This window comes from Mauremys reevesii, linkage group 7, assembly GCF_016161935.1.
Source record: "Mauremys reevesii isolate NIE-2019 linkage group 7, ASM1616193v1, whole genome shotgun sequence".
NCBI lineage: Eukaryota > Metazoa > Chordata > Testudines > Geoemydidae > Mauremys > Mauremys reevesii.
In genome coordinates, this window is record NC_052629.1 from 91,786,413 (window position 1) to 91,803,086 (window position 16,674).

Sequence of the window (16,674 nt, forward strand, 5' to 3'; positions counted from 1 at the left end):
CCCTTCTGTGCTTGGCTATGGCTGCTTTTAACCCCTTTTCTGCCGGTGTGGGACAGACGCTACATCACAGCACCCAAAATGACAAAAAATATTTCCGGTGATGATTGAAATGTAAAGAAAGGGAAAGTAAGATGATGATTGAGAACTTATTAGTCTGACTTAAAGCATACAAACTAAATATCCTTGACGTGTGATGTTGACAACTCGTGTTTTAAGGACTATAAGCTTTACCTTCTTGAATCTCACCATCTACCACCATTAAATGATTGTCTCTGACCCCTCTGCCCCAATTCCTGCAATTGTGAAAATTTAAATGGATAAAAATCAAATTCTTCCAAACCTATATATAAAAGTGCTCTGAAAAACCAGGCCCTACACCTCTCAAATTGGGCACTGAGAATCAGTGGATGCTTTAGACTTAATATTGTTATGTCTCAGTTCCCCAGCTGTAACATGGGATAATACTGCCCCTTCACCTCCAAGGGATGTTGTCAAGATAAATTAATACTTATGAAGCACTCAAAACTAAGGTGATGAGAAAAGCCCATGAGGAAATTAATAATTCTGTCTTCAGAGCAGTGTTTGAATAGTGTGTAGTAAATAAGGCCTAGAGCCCTATTTAAATAAGGCTCGTATCATAATAAAGACATACAAGGGGGCAGACTTGGGGTATGTCTACACTCCGGGATTACTCCGATTTTACAGAATTCGATTTTTGGCAACAGATTGTATAAAGTCGAGTGCATGTGGCCACACTAAGCACATTAATTCGGCAGTGTGCGTCCATAGTACCGAGGCTAGTGTAGACTTCCAGAGTGTTGCACTATGGGTAGCTATCCCATAGCTATCCCATAGTTCCTGCAGTCTCCACCACCCATTGGAATTCTGGGTTGAGATCCCAATGAGTGATGGGGCAAAAAACATTGTCGCGGGTGGTTCTGGGTACATGTCGTCAGGCCCTCCTCTCCCTCCCTCCCTCCCTCCCTCCGTCCCTCCATGAAAGCAACGGCAGACAACCGTTTTGTGCCTTTTTTCCTGGGTTACCTGTGCAGATGCCATACCATGGCAAGCATGGAGCCCTCACAGCTAACTGTCACCGTAAGTCTCCTGGGTGCTGGCAGACGTGGGACTGCATTGCTACACAGCAGCAGCTCATTGCCTTTTGGCAGCAGATGGTACATTAGCCAGGTCATTTCCCATTTTCTGCCAAGTGCCCAGGTGATGTTGAGGGTTAGCAGTCATAATGCAGCATCTTCTGGTGAGTAGCCAGGAGATGACGATGGCTTGCAGTCTTAATGCAGCATCTTCTGCTAAGCGCCCTGGAGATGACGATGGCTAGCCTAAGATGTAAAAGATAGATGGAGTGGCTCAAAACAAGAAATAGACCAGATTTGTTTTGTATTCATTTGCTTCCCCCTCCCTCCGTGAAATCAATAGCCTGCTAAACCCAGGCTTTTGAGTTCAATCCTTGAGGGGGCCATTCTGTGTGACAGTTGTTTGTGTTTTTCCTTGATGCAAAGCCTCCGCATTTGTGGAATTTAATTCCCTGTAAGCCATGTCATCAGTTGCCCCTCCCTCCATCAGAGCAACGGCAGACAATCGTTTCGCGCCTTTTTTCAGTGCAGACGCCATACCACAGCAAGCATGGAGCCTGCTAAGCTCAATGCAGCAGTCAAGAACATTGTAAACACCTCGCACATTATCGTGCAGTTTATGCTGAACCAAAACCTGCAAAACCAGGCGAGGAGGAGGCAACGACAGCATGGCGATGAGAGTGATGAGGACATGGACACAAAATTCTCTCAAACCATGGGTCCCGGTGCTTTGGAGATCATGGTGTTAATGGGGCAGGTTCATGCCACGGAACACTGATTCTGGGCCCAGGAAACAAGCACAAACTGGTGGGACCGCATAGTGTTGCAGGTATGGGACAATTCCCAGTGGCTGCAAAACTTTCGTATGCATAAGGGCACTTTCATGGAACTTTGTGACTTGCTTTCCCCTGCCCTGAAGCGTCAGAATACCAAGATGAGAGCAGCCCTCACAGTTCACAAGTGAGTGGCGATAGCCCTGTGGACGCTTGCAACACCAGACAGCTACCGGTCAGTCGGGAATCAATTTGGAATGGGCAAATCTACTATGGGACTGGGGTGATGCAAGTAGCCAAAGCAATCACTGAGCTGCTGTTACCAAAGGTAGTGACTCTGGGAAATGTGCAGGTCATAGTAGATGGCTTTGCTGCAATGAGATTCCCTAACTGTGGTGGGGCGATAGATGGAACCCATATCCCTATCTTGGCACTGGACCACCAGGGCAGCCAGTACATAAACCGCAAGGGTTACTTTTCCATAGTGCTGCAAGCACTGGTGGATCACAAGGGACGTTTCACCAACATCAACGTGGGATGGCTGGGAAGGGTTCATGACGCTCGCGTCTTCAGGAACACTAGTCTGTTTAAACAGCTGCAGCAAGGGATTTACTTCCCAGACAAGAAAATAACTGTTGGGGATGTTGCCTATAGTTATCCATGGGGACCCAGCCTACCCCTTAAAGCCATGGCTCATGAAGCCATACACAGGCAGCCTGGACAGTAGTCAGGAGCTGTTCAACCATAGGCTGAGCAAGTGCAGAATGGTGGTAGAATGTGCATTTGGACGTTTAAAGGGTCGCTGGAGCACTTTACTGTCTCGCTCAGACCGCAGCCAAACCAATATTCCAATTGTTATTGCTGCTTGCTGTGTACTACTCCACAATCTCTGTGAGAGTAAGGGGGAGACATTTATGGCGGGGTGGGAAGTTGAGGCAAATCGCCTGGCTGGTGATTACGCACAGCCAGACACCAGGGTGATTAGAAGAGCACACCAGGAAGTGCTGCGCATGAGAGAAGCTTTGAAAACCAGTTTCATCACTGGCCAGGCTACGGTGTGAGAGTTCTGTTTTTTTTCTCCTTGATGAAAACCTGCCCTCTTGATTGACTCATTCCCTGTAAGCCACCCACCCTCCCCACTTCGATCACAGCTTGCTTGCAAAGGAAATAAAGTCACTATTGTTTAAAAAAAATGTATTCTTTATTAATTGATTATAAAAATAGGGAGAGAACTGACAAGGTAGCCCGGGTGGGATGTGGGAGGAGGGGTGCAGGGAAGGAAAAGGCCACTTCAAAACTTGTTGAATGACAGCCTTCTGTTGCTTGGGCTGTCCACTGGGGTGGAGTGGCAGGGTGCACGGAGCCTCCCTCCCGCGTTCTTGGGCATCTGGGTAAGGATGCTATGGAACTTGGGAAGGGTGGTTAAACAGGGGATGCAGCGGCACTCTGTGATCCTGCTGCCATTCCTGAAGCTCCACCAGACACCGGAGCATGTCCGTTTGATCCCGCAGTAGCCCCAGCGTTGCATCCTGCCTCCTCTAATCTTCCTGCCACCACCTCTCATCTCGAGCGTCCCTCCTGTCCTCACATTCATCCCTCCTGTCCTCACGTTCATTGGCCGCTTTCCTGTACTGTGATACTGTATCCTTCCACTCATTCAGATGAGCGCTTTCATTGTGGGTCGACTGCATGATCTCACAGAACATTTAATCTCGCGTGCGTTTTTTCACCGCCTTATCTGAGATAACCTTCGGGACGGAGGAGGGAGGCTTGAAAAATTTGAAGCTGCAGGTGAGAAAAAAGGGAGAGAAGTATTTAAAAAGATACATTTTACAGAACAATGGGTATACTCTTTCACAGTGAACAACACTATTCACATTACATAGCACATGTGATTTCGGTACAAGGTCCCATTTTGCATCTTAATATTGAGTGCCTATGGCTTTGGTGTTAGAGATCACAGACGCAGGTCCGGGCAAGGGTTGCATGCAGCCATGGTAAGCCATTGTCTTTTGGCTTCTGCAACCTTCATAAAAGCAGCGCCCTCCTTTCCCATACCAAGCAAAGCCCGTTGAGTGCTGCGGTTTTCGTGTTTACGTGCAGCAGCAGAAACCAAACTACCCCACCATCCAATTCCCTGGAATGATCGCTTTACCCCTCCCTCCCCTCCCCCCGCATGGCTGGTATCAGGGAACAGCTCAACGCCAATGCCCCCACTATCCCTCCAACCGCTTGGCTAACTGTGGGGAGGATTTCTTTTCAGCCACGGGCAAACAGCTCAGTAGGAACAGCCACCTTTGAATGTCCCCTTAATTAAATTCCCGTATTTCAACCAGGTTACCATGAACGATATCACTCTCCTGAGGATAACACAGCGAGATAAAGAACTGATGTTGCTTGAATGCCAGCAAACACCAGGACCATATGCTGCCAGGCTTTGTCATGCAGTGATACGAGATTACTTGCTACTAGCATGGCGTGGTAAAGTGTCCTGCCATGGAGGACAGAATAAGGCTGCCCTCCCCAGAAACCTTCTGCAAAGACTTTTGGAGTACCTCCAGGAGAGCTTCATGGAGATGTCCCTGGAGGATTTCCACTCCATCCCCAGACACGTTAACAGACTTTTCCAGTAGCTGTACTGGCTATGAATGCATCCCAAGTCATCAGGGCAAATTAATCATTAAAAAACGGTTGCTTTTAAACTATGTTTTATATTTACAAAGGTACACTCACCAGAGGTCCCTTCTCCGGCTTCATGGTCCAGGATACCACCTTGGGAGGGTTGGGAGGCTATTTCAATTAGGCTGAAGAAAAGATCCTGGCTGTTGGGGAGTGTGGTGTGCTGTGTTCTCTCCACAAGCCCATCCTCCTCCTCATCTTCCCCGTCCGCAAAATCCTCAGGCATGGCTGAGAGTACCCCCTCCTCGGAATCCATGGTTGGGGTGGGGTAGTGGTGGCGGACCCCCCTAGAATTGCATGCAGCTCAACGTAGAAGCGGCATGTCTGTGGCTCTGCCCCGGAGTGTCTGTTTGCTTCTTTGACTTTCTGGTAGGCTTGTCTGAGCTCCTTAACTTTCACGTGGCACTGTAGTAAGTCCCTATTGTGGCCTCTCCCCATCATGCCCTTGAAGATTTTTCAAATGTTTTGGCATTTCGTCTTTTGGAATGTAGTTCTGCTAGCATGGAATCATCCCCCCATACAGCGATCAGATCCAGTACCTCCCGTACGGTCCATGCTGGAGCTCTTTTTTGATTCTCGGACTGCATGGTTACCTGTGCTGATCAGCTCTCCACGTTGGGCAAACAGGAAATGAAATTCAAAAGTTCGTGGGGCTTTTCCTGTGTACCTGGCAAGTGCATCTGAGTTCAGATTGCTGTCCAGAGTGGTCACAATGGTGCACTGTGGGATAGCTCCCGGAGGCCAATACTGTCAAATAGCGTCCACACTGACCCTAATTCGAACCGTCAATGTCGATTTCAGCACTACTCACCTCGTCGGGGAGTACAGAAACTGATTTTAAGAGCCATTTATGTCGAAGTAAATGGCTTCGTTGTGTGGACGGGTGCAGGGTTAATTCTATTTAATGCTGCTAAATTCGACCTAAACTCATAGTGTAAACCAGGCCTTAAGGTTGCAAATATATTAATTCTGTAATTTAACTTTAGAGTGCTTGACTTTAAAACTTTAACAACATTAATTTAATGTAGCTTTGTAAGTGCAATAATATAACATAACATATATGCTTGGTAGTCTGAACAAATATTTCAAGCCTTCTGTTTGCTAGAGGAAATTCTTGTGGATAATTAGTACGTTAGGACACTACAAAATATGTAATTTCTATCTGTGGGACCTTCTGGTGTCCTTGTGTCAGACTTCTGCTGAAGAGTTCAGAACATCTCTTCTCATCAGACATAATCAAGACCAGCAACATGTCAAAAAATGAAATGAGAACTAGAAAAACCAGACCCACAAAAAAAATCTGTATATTTACAGTCTTTATAGAAAGGTCCAATCAAATTTTTAATTTATATTTTGATTAAGTGACATACAGTAAGAACGTGGGAATTACCAGATAGATCAGACGCGTGCTCCTGCTATTACAGTATTCCGTCTCTGCCAGTGGCCAGCACCAGATGATTCAGAGGAAGGGGCAATAAATCCTGTAATGGACAATCACTGATGAATCTGTCCTTGGAAATTTTCATCCCAAACCCAGTTGATTAGCGTTTGGGTTATATCGTAAAAGGGAAACCCTATAAGCTATGAGGGTTATCTATTAAGCTTATGATATCAACATTTAGGAAAAGTTAGCCTTTATTGAAGCTTAAGGGTGTCATATTGACCATCTTAAACAGCTTTGAGAAGAAAATTAGAGGTAGGCTGTAGCGGTGTGATGAGTCACCAGCATGGTGCCTCCTGCTGGTCGTCCAGGGAATTAGCTTTTCCAGCTCCAGAGTGCCTTCTGCTGGCTGATGTCCTGCTTGCCACTCGCCTCTGTGTCCCTCCCAGACACGGTGCCCCTTTACATTGGGTGCTGCCCCCTGACAGTACCCCCACAGATCTGGGTCTTCCCTCCCCAGGGAACCCCCAACCCCCTATCCCCACCTCGCCTCAGTGGCTACTGCCAGTCACCATCTAGCCCCCGCTCCCTGGGGTGGACTACAATCTATAAACCACTCATTGGCAAAGGGGCGTTGGACCTACTGCCTTTGCCTGCCCTGGGCTGCACCTCTGCAACCCCTGTACCCTTCCTGGCCTTTAGCAAGGCCTGCAGCCTGGGGGTGGGGTCTCCAGGCTCCTCAGCTCCTCTGGCCTTCCCACAGCCCTGCTCCAGTCTAGGTACCCTTCTCAGCTCCCAGGCAGCTAGGTCCGTCTCTCTCCACAGCTAGAGAGAGACTCTGTGTGCTCCTGGCTCACTACCCTCTTATAAGGGCCAGCTGGGCCCTGATTGGGGTGTGGCCGCATCTGTGGCTGGTTCCCCAATCAGCCGAGGCTTTCTTCACAGCTGCAGCCATCTCCAGGGCTGCTTTTAACCCCTGTTCTTCAGGAGTGGGGCAGCTGCCCCACTACACAGACTTGTCTATTGGGTTGAGAATGGGGCTAGAACTTCCAAGTTCCAATCCATGCTATGCTATTACCTTGAGTTAGTCATTTTGACCTTAAACTTTAAAAGTGGACTTTAATTGTGCACTTTAATTGAGAGACTTTTGGGGCCAACTTTTCAGAGTTACCAAGCACTTACAGGCCTCCAGCAACTTCAACTAGAATTCTGGGTGCTCAGAATGTCTGAAAATGCAAACTCCCTAGGGGTGTCAAATTGGGTGTCCAAAATTTGAAGCCACTTTTTTGAAAATGTTGACGTTGACCTCTATTTCCCCATCTATAAAATGGATTTAATACTTAACTACTTCACAGGTTACCTCATGGTTAATTTCAAGCTTTGAAAATCTGCCAATTATTATATTTTGTTGTTAATGATAGAACTAGATGAATAATGCAAAACAAAAACAAACCTTATAAACTTGTGGATACCCTGCTTTTAGATTAATGCTATTTTTTTACAGCTCTTGAAGAAAGTTCTAATCAAACATAACTAAAGCTAATGCCTAATATTCTAGCTGAATACAAACTAACTTCCTCTGTTTTGGACTCATATATCTTTTTATTTTTTGCCAGTCAAATAAGGAGGTAAATTCATGATATAGGTAATACAAAATCCAGGCAGAAATTGAGTTGGTAAAATAAAACAATACTGTGATTTTTAACCAGTGTGATATGTCAGCTGAAATTAATAAGGGATATATTTTTTAGGAAATATTTGGTTCAGAGTAGCAGTTGATGGCAAATTGTGTTCATTTCTGAAAATACAGTTTGTTTCTATGCCACTGTTTGTCATTTCGTTGAACTGGTGAGTTATGTATCAATGTTTCAAAACCAGCATTGATCAGAATTTCGATGATCTGCAACGTCTTGAGTGCTTTTTTGTTTTTTTAAGTTAAGACAGAGTTTCAAGCTATCGTTTGTGTAAACCCCTCTCAACTCTCAAAGTTGGATATATTAGTATAATAATACTTAACTTCAAAAGCATTTTTCATTAATAAATATTAAAGGCCCTGATTTAGGAAATTTGCTCAAATACTGGCTTCGCTTTCCTGAATAGGGAAGCATTCTTGAATCAAGACAAATTTGTAAATTAAGACACATAGTCTCATTAGAAGTCTATGAGACATAGCTTTGAGTGCCTATGTCACTTTTGAAAACTTCTTTCTAGTTTAACAAAAAATACATCTGTGAAGAATGTTAGCCTGCAGTGATTCAAATAATCATTATAACTATATGTGTGTGTGTATATATACACACATGCATGACACTTCATTCAGTCAGTTCTATAATCTAGTTTATATGTTTTAACCTATCAGTTAGTTCTTGCTCCATCTTCTGTGCTGTGATAGAAGGCACAGGGCTGGCGCAACCCATTAGGTGACCCAGGCAGTTGCCTAGGGTGCTAACATTTGGGGGATGGCGACTGCGGCGGCCGGATCTTTGGCCGCCCCGGTTGGCGGTGGCATTTCGGGGGCAGGACCTTCCGCCGCCTCTGTCGGGGGCGGTATTTCGGGGGCAGGACCTTCCACCGCTTAGGGCGGCAAAAAAGCTGGCAGCACTCCTGAGAAGGCAGCAGATCTCCTCTTGAGATACCAGCACTTCAAAAGTGGTGTACTTGGGCAGTATTGGACTGTTTTTATATTGATTTAGCAGGTATGTATGGCAGCAGCATAGCAGTGAAGAGCTCTACAGAGATTAAGTGTTACTGGAAGGGATATAAAGAACTTCATTTCGCAGTTCTCCACCCATTTAACATGTTGAATGGACAGTTGTCTTTGCAAACTTGCAGCATTTTACAAAGTCAGCATGATGCCTGCATGTATCATTGCTAGTGATCTGCTTCCTGGTACGGAAGGAAAGGATATCAAAAAGGTCACTTTTCCTACTTATTTTGTAATATGTGATGTGTATTAAAATGTGAAATAGTGCTGGCTACCAGCTCAGTTATTCACTAAAATATTTTTCATAGTTTAGAGACATTAGGTGTAATCCTGGTTCCACTGAAATCAATGGAAAAACTCCAATTGACTTCAATGTTTACAGGATTTTACCCTTAGTCCTCTGGTATGGGGTCGTAAATTTAGATTTTTTTGTGAAAAAGAACTGCATGAATTGAAAGTATAACATTTTTAAGATGCACATAAAAACATAAGCATTCCCTTGCAGTATTTGCAAGCCAAACAACAATATTGTGCCAGTACACATGAAAACCAGGAAGTGATCTGAAGAGAAACTGCAGTAAAACTGGGTCTTTTTATTCGTTGTGCTAAGAATTGCAAGAAGTTAAACACCAGAAATAATAAATTGTGCACTGGATTTTAAAAATGCTTTCAGTTTTAATAATGTCATGTAGTAATCTACAAGGTAAGGAAAAGTTTAGATCAGTTTTATGTGAAATGTCCCATAGTTTGGTAATAGTGTTGCCCCACTTCACATCTGTGTAAAAATGCACTCCTTGAAACAGAAAGCTGAGTTGAACTGGCTCCATTTCTCAAGTTTGTGTAAACATGTTGCATGTATTTTTGCTGAGGAAAAAATTATAGAAAATCCTGACTGCAAGCCCAATACTATTCACACCGTAACTTATTGTACTGATTTGACTCTTTAGTGCAGGGATCAGCAACTTTTGGCACACGGCCCCTCAGGGAAATCCGCTGGCAGGCTGGGATGGTTTGTTTACCTGCAGCATCCACAGGTTCGGTCAATTGCAGCTTTCAGGGGCCGAGGGATGTGCTGACCACCGCTTCCCGCAGCCTCCATTGGCCTGGAACGGTGAACCGCGGCCAGTGGAAGCTGCAATCGGCCGAACCAGCGGACGGTGCAGGTAAACAAACCATCCTGGCCCACCAGCGGATTTCCCTGACAGGCCGCATGCCAAAGGTTGCCGATCCCTGCTTTCATGCATTCATTTTGAACCCAGCCTGCAGGTTAGACCTTCATTGCATTGCAATGAGTTATCTATGGTGATGAAGAAGGAAGGCATTTCCCTTCAGGTTGGAAAAACTAGAGTCATCTCAGCATGATTAGAGCTCATATGTACTTCTGACCTCAGGGCATGCATCAACAGGCAAGAGTCAAAGACAATTTATTCATTCTTTTTCTCCAGAGTATGTGGTTTATAACAAGGTAAAAATCCCTGAAGTGGGGATACAGTTATACATAATGAAGGACATAATCAATTAGCAAAACCAGAGGAAAGAAAAGTATTTTGGGTGTCACTGCAATACTTAATACATGTGCAATCTCACTATACACAGAAAAACATCAATAGACTATTCTAGCAGCCTGTTCCTGCTCCAGGTGACTTAAATGATACAACTCCCATTGAGTTGGTTTGCAGAATTGTGATGCTAATTAGGCAAAATAGGTCCCATTATTGTCTGTGGGACTACTTTTGTGTGGGCACAGAATCCAGCTCTTAATCTGTACACTCCACGTCGTCCTACATGTCTTTAAAGCACCATGAATGCCAATTGCCTGTATAAATAACAGCTTAATTGATTTGTTTGTAAGCTCTCTGGACAAGGCAGAGATGCTTAGGCAGATTAGGGGTTTGTGGGGCCCTGAGCCAGATCAAATGGGGGTCCCTCCCCACTCCTTCCACCTAGAGTCCTCCCCCTCTCCCCTGGCGCTCCTAATGGGGAAATAGGGTCAGGACGTGGGGGCTTCCCCCACTCTGCCCGCCTGGCGCTCCTGCCGGGGAACAGGGTCGGAGTGCAGTTAGCGGGAGTGGAGCAAGCCCCCGTGCCCCAATCCCGCTCCCTGGAAGGAGTGCCAGGTGGAGCATGTCAGGGTACGGGGGTGTCCATTTTTCCAGGGGCCCCCAATTGGCCAAGGCCCCTGGGCACAGGCCCCATTGGCCCAGTGGATACTCCACCACTGGACAAGGACTGTTTTTCTTTTTGTGCTGTTCACAGCGCCTAGCATAATGGGGACCTGCTCCATGACTAGGGCTCCTAGGTGCTACCATAGTACAGATAATAAAGGTATAATAATAGGATCAGGACTGGAGACAATAAATGTTGGAAACACACTTATCCACAACTTCTTAGATATTTTTTCTAAATTTTTCAGGAAAGATCTTGATTTAAGCTGAAGATGAAAACAGATGTTTTCTGTTAAGGAAACATTTTTATCTCACTGACATTAAATGTCCATTTCACAGAGATACATAGACATAGACTAGTGGGGTCAGTGCTGCACTTTCAGAAATGTTGCTGTATGCTAAACTATTGTCCCATTTTCTATGTCTGTGGAGGTGGAATTTAAACATCCCATCACAGTTTTCAGAAAGACCAGTGTCATAGGAAGCCAATATTCCCTTTCTCAGTAAACACAGGTTATATCCAAAATGATGGGTTATCTGTTTTGAGTGTGTAACAATTGCCCTGTTTGCATATACAGGCCTGCAATATTTCCTTTGCATGTGCCTATGCACAGGGCACTCGATGTGCAGATCTCCTTTATACACTTTGCAGTGAAACTTATCATAGAAATGTAGGGATGGAAGGAACCTCAATTGCTCACCTAGCTCACAGGACCTAGACTGTTCCTGATAAGTGTTTGTCTAACTTAGTCTTTAAAACCTTCAGTGATGGAGATTCACAACCTCCCTTGGAAGTCTATTTCAGCACATAACTGTCCTTATGGTTATAAAGATTTTCCTAATATCTAACCTCTAAATTTCCCTTGATGCAGATTAAGCCCATTACTTCCTGTCCTATCTTCTGTGGACATGGTGAACAATTATTCACCATCCTCTTTATAACAGTCCTTAACATATCTGAAGACTTCCCCTCTCACTCATCTTTTCTCAAGACTAAACATGTCCAATTTTTTTAACCTTTCCACGTAGGTCAGGTTTTAAACTTCTGTCATTTTTGTTGCTCTCCTCTTGACTCTATCCAAATTGTCCACGTCTTTCTGAAAGTGTGGCACCCAGAACTGGACACTCATCACTGCCTAGTCGAGTGGGACAATAACATCCCATGTCTTACATATGACAGTCCTGTTAATACAGCTTTCACATGTAGGCTGAGCCTGACCACCCTCAGTGGCCAGCTACTGTCACAACACCCCAGAATATTAGCCTTCTCCACATTTAATTTATGATCAACTACAACCCTCAGATACTTTTCAACAGTACTACTGCCTTCCCCGTTATTTGTAGTTGTGAATTTGATTTTTTTCTTTCTAAGTGTAGTATTTTGCACTTGTTTTTTGTTTTTTTTTTTTTGTTTTTTTCATTTCATCTTGTTTATTTCAGATGAATTCTCCAATTTGTCAAGGACATTTTGAATTCTAATCATGTTCTCAAAAAAGCTAGCAACCTCTCCAATTTTAGTATCATCTGCAATTTTCATAAGCTTATTCTCCATTCCCTTATCCAAGTCATTAGTGACCATATTGAATAATATCAGACACCCAGGAGAGACTCCTGTGGGACACCACTAGATACATCCCCCATCTGCAGTTTGACAGAGAACCATTGACAACTACTCTTTGAATATAGTCTTTCAACTAGTTTTGCACATACCTTATAGTAATTTAATCTAGACCACATTTCCCTAGTTTATGAAAATGTCATATGGGATTGTGTGAAAATCCTTACTAAAATAAATATAGATCACATCTACAGCTTTCCCCTATCTACTGTAACCCTATCAGAGAAGGAAATTAGGTTGGTTGTCATTATTTGTTCTTGATCAAACCATGCTGGCAATTGCTTATCACCCTAATGTCCTCCAGATGCATACTAATTGATTGTTTAATAATTTGTTCCAGTATCTTTCCAGGTATTGAAATTAGGATGACTGATATATATATTTCCATGTGTCCTCTTTGTTCCCCTTTTTATCTGTAAATACTATGTTTGCTCTTCTCTAGTCCTCTGGGACCTCACCCATCCTTCATGAGCTGTCAGAAAATGCTAATGGATCTGAGATTGCTTCAGCTAGTGCCTTAAGTACCATAAGGTGAATTTCATTGGTCCCTGCCAACCTGAATATATCTAGCTTGTCTAAATATTTTTTAATTTGTCCTTTCCCTATTTTGGCTTATGTTCCTTCCCCCTTATTAATATTAATTGTATTATATATCTGGTCACAATTTCCCATTTTAGTGAAGACTGAAGCCGCCTTCTTGATCTCATCTGTTATTAGCTCTCCATCTTCTCTAAGTAGAGGACATACAATTTCCTTTGTCTTTCTCTTTCTCCTAATATATTTATGGAACCTCTTCTTATTTCCCCTTATATCCCATGCTAGGTGTAACTCATTCTGTGCCTTAGCCTTTCTGATCTTGTCCCTACATGCTTGTGGCATTCTTTTGTATTCATCCTTAGCAGTTTGTCCAAGTTTCCATATTTTGTAGGATTCCTTTTTGATTTTCAGGTCATTAAAGAGCTCCTTATGGAGCCATATTGACCTCTTACTATTCTTCTAATCTTTCTTTTGCTTCGGGATAGTTTGCTGTTGTGCCCTTTAATATTGTCTCTCTAGTAAACTGCCACCTTTCCTGAACTACTTTTTCACTTTAGAGTTGTTCCCCAAGGGACCTTACCTGCCAGTTCTGAGTTTTAGTCTGCTTTTCCTGAAGTCCTCTACAGAGTTCATACAGTTCAAAACAGCACTTAACTCCCTGCAAGTCCCTTTGGCAGCTACTGAACAAGTAGAAAGGGACCCACCCAATGACACCCTGGGTCTCAATAAAGCTGTGGAAGAAGAGAGGAACCAGTGAAGCAAGGACCTTCTATACCAGGGATCGGCAACCTTTGGCATGCAGCCCATCAGGGAAATCCGCTGGCGGGCTGGGATGGTTTGTTTACCTGCAACGTCTGCAAGTTTGGCCAATTGCAGCTCCCCCTGGCTGCGGTTTGCTGTTCCAGGCCAATGAGGGCTGCGGGAAGCTGCGTGAGCCAAGGGATGTGCTACCTGCCACTTCCTGCAGCCCCCATTGGCCTGGAACGGCGAACCATGACCAGTGGGAGCTGCAATCAGCTGAACCTGCGGACGCTGCAGGTAAGCAAACTGTCCCGGCCAACCAACGGATTTCCCTGATGGGCTGCGTGCCACAGGTTGCCGATCCCTGATTTAAACTATGAAGCCTAAGGGCTAATATCACTTGCAAAACTTCAGAGTTGTTATAACAAGTATAAAAATTATAATGTTCTTATTATCCATGTGAAGTGCCCAATCATTCTTTGATTCATATTAAGTGATTGGACTCAATAACATCATGTGGCAATAAGTTCCACAGTCTAATTATATGTTGTGTGACAGTTTTTTGGTTTTTGTTTTCTTTTATTATTGGTTTTGAATCTTCCACCTTTCAGTTTCTTGGCTGTCATCCCCTTGGTTTTGCATTATAAGACTGGGAGAATAGACTGGGAATTTCTATCATGTCTGTGCTATTTGTTATTTTATATGCTCTTATCATATCTCCTTTTATATGTCCCCTGTAAAGTAAATTACAATCTTTTCAATCTCCTCTGCATGAGAGTTGTTCCCTGCCCCTAATCATTCTCATTGTCCTTTTCTGAATTCTGTCCAGTTTGTGGAGCTATATTCCTGCTAGACAGAATCTGAGAGCATCTGCCAAGATTCTCTGTACAGAGAACTACTCAGATGTGTGCTGGCTTCTGATCTGATTAGACCTTGTAAAACTTTGGGACTTGTATTCAGTGTGTAATAAAAGTGCAGCATTTTATGTAAGAAATCCAATTTTGGATCTTCTGATTCTTCAATGCATAAGAGGTTCTACCACAAAACATTCCTGGAATTCCTGGTCTCATTCCAGAAATACCACACCCCAAACAGACCTAGCTTTTTATAGGCCATTTTGGGACCCTGTATGAGATAAACATGGGGTTTAGATCTCCTGTACATCTTACTAAGAGACACTGCTATCATGAAACCATGCACAAACATAATGGATGCCAAGTGGATGCTCTACTCAGTGTATTAAAAGCCCTAAACTTGTTGTCATTGCAAGTGCTTGACTCCTTAACATCACAAAAACTGATCCATAACTCTGTGTACATGCAGTAGAAAAAGTCTAAATTCTTATTAAACTTCCATCATTGTGCACTATAGAATGGTGTCCAACCGTAACTTTCTTAATCTAGGGGGAAAAATAGCGCTATGGACATTTGAAATAAAAATAATTAATCCCATTAAATACTGTGCAGCCTTGGTAACACCATATAAATGTCCTGTTAAAAATCTCAAAACCTTACACAACTAAGATGTCATCAAAATCATAAAGTAATTTGGATAAGTGGCATCAGCATGTGGAAAGGGCTTTGGAATACACATTAACCAGATCTAAATAAATACCATGTGGAACTTTTGGCACATGATTTCAGCTAGTGATACTATACAACAATTTATGGAAATTATAACTTGGCTCCATTTCTGACAATCAGTTTTCTGCTACTGCAACTCCTTTACTGGAATGTTGCTACAACTAAATCTTTTCTGCAAAAAAGATAAAACAAAGGTAATTTTTACCTTGACGTAGCTAATTGAAGTAAACCCCAGGGTGGGTAAGTTTGGGGGTGGACCTTGACTAGCTGAATTGAGGTAAAGCTGCCTGTGCTTTATCTCCACTAGGATTTTACATCGAGTGACCTATCTATCTCCATGTAAAACCACACCTTTTCTGAAGTGGAGACATAGCTTTCAACACCTTTACTGAAGTGTCATGTCCAGGTGGGTTAGAAGGTATACCTGCTTTGCAGGGGGATGAACCTTATATTGCACTTACACTCTTAAATGAAGTTGTATTAAAATTTTGGAACTTCCTTGACAATAATTTTGAATGCCCTCCTGCTGTTCTCCATTCAGATGCTCCACTGAATTTTCCGATCCAAAATCTGTCCTTAGATCCATGTAAGTTCAGTGGCACCCAGGCTGTGTTATCAGATTGGACTGCCTGCTGAGAAGTGTTGGTAAAATGGCAGCTCCCACTGAGAGTGTCACCAGCACAGCACAGGGCACGCTATTGAAACAGTGACACTTATCTTTAAAATCTATATTGAGTTAATGTTGTATTATCATGTCACTGGGTGATGCTCCCCTTTAGGATGGAGCAGGGTCCAGTGCATCTAGACTGCCTGCTGCCAAAGTAGTCTTAAGGGAAGGCAGCTAGGCCTTAAAAAAGGGGAGACAGCTGCATTATTAGCAGACTCCTGCAAGACCCTGAGTCAGCAGGGAAGGCCAGTGGACAAGACCAAACTCCAGGCCAAGCTCCTGGAAGAGCAGCAGACAGATTCTCAGCAGAGAGAGGCCATGCCTTTGTTTTGAATTCTGCAGGGATTCAAACCCTTAGAAGGAGGGGCTGTACCAAGCTTGGGACTCAAGTAAAACAAAGAAACTTTAAAGAGAGAACAGATCCTTAGGAAGGAGGGCTGAACCAACCAAAACTGGGGTGAAGACTTTGTCGGTTTGAGTTCTATTTTTAAAAACGGTATGGGACTTAATTAAGTTGGACTCCAGAATGGAAATGTTTTGAATATCTGGACTGTGTGGATTTTTTAAGGGACTCCCAGTAGAAGGGAAAACTGAGGCTGAGTTTTGCAGGGGCAGCTCTGCAACACCTGGCCAGTTGGTGGCACTACAGAGCAGGCACGCCCTTTTGATATACAGCTACTCAGTAAGTGTGCAGATAGCTAAAAAATAGACTGAATCTATCTCAGGTAGTAT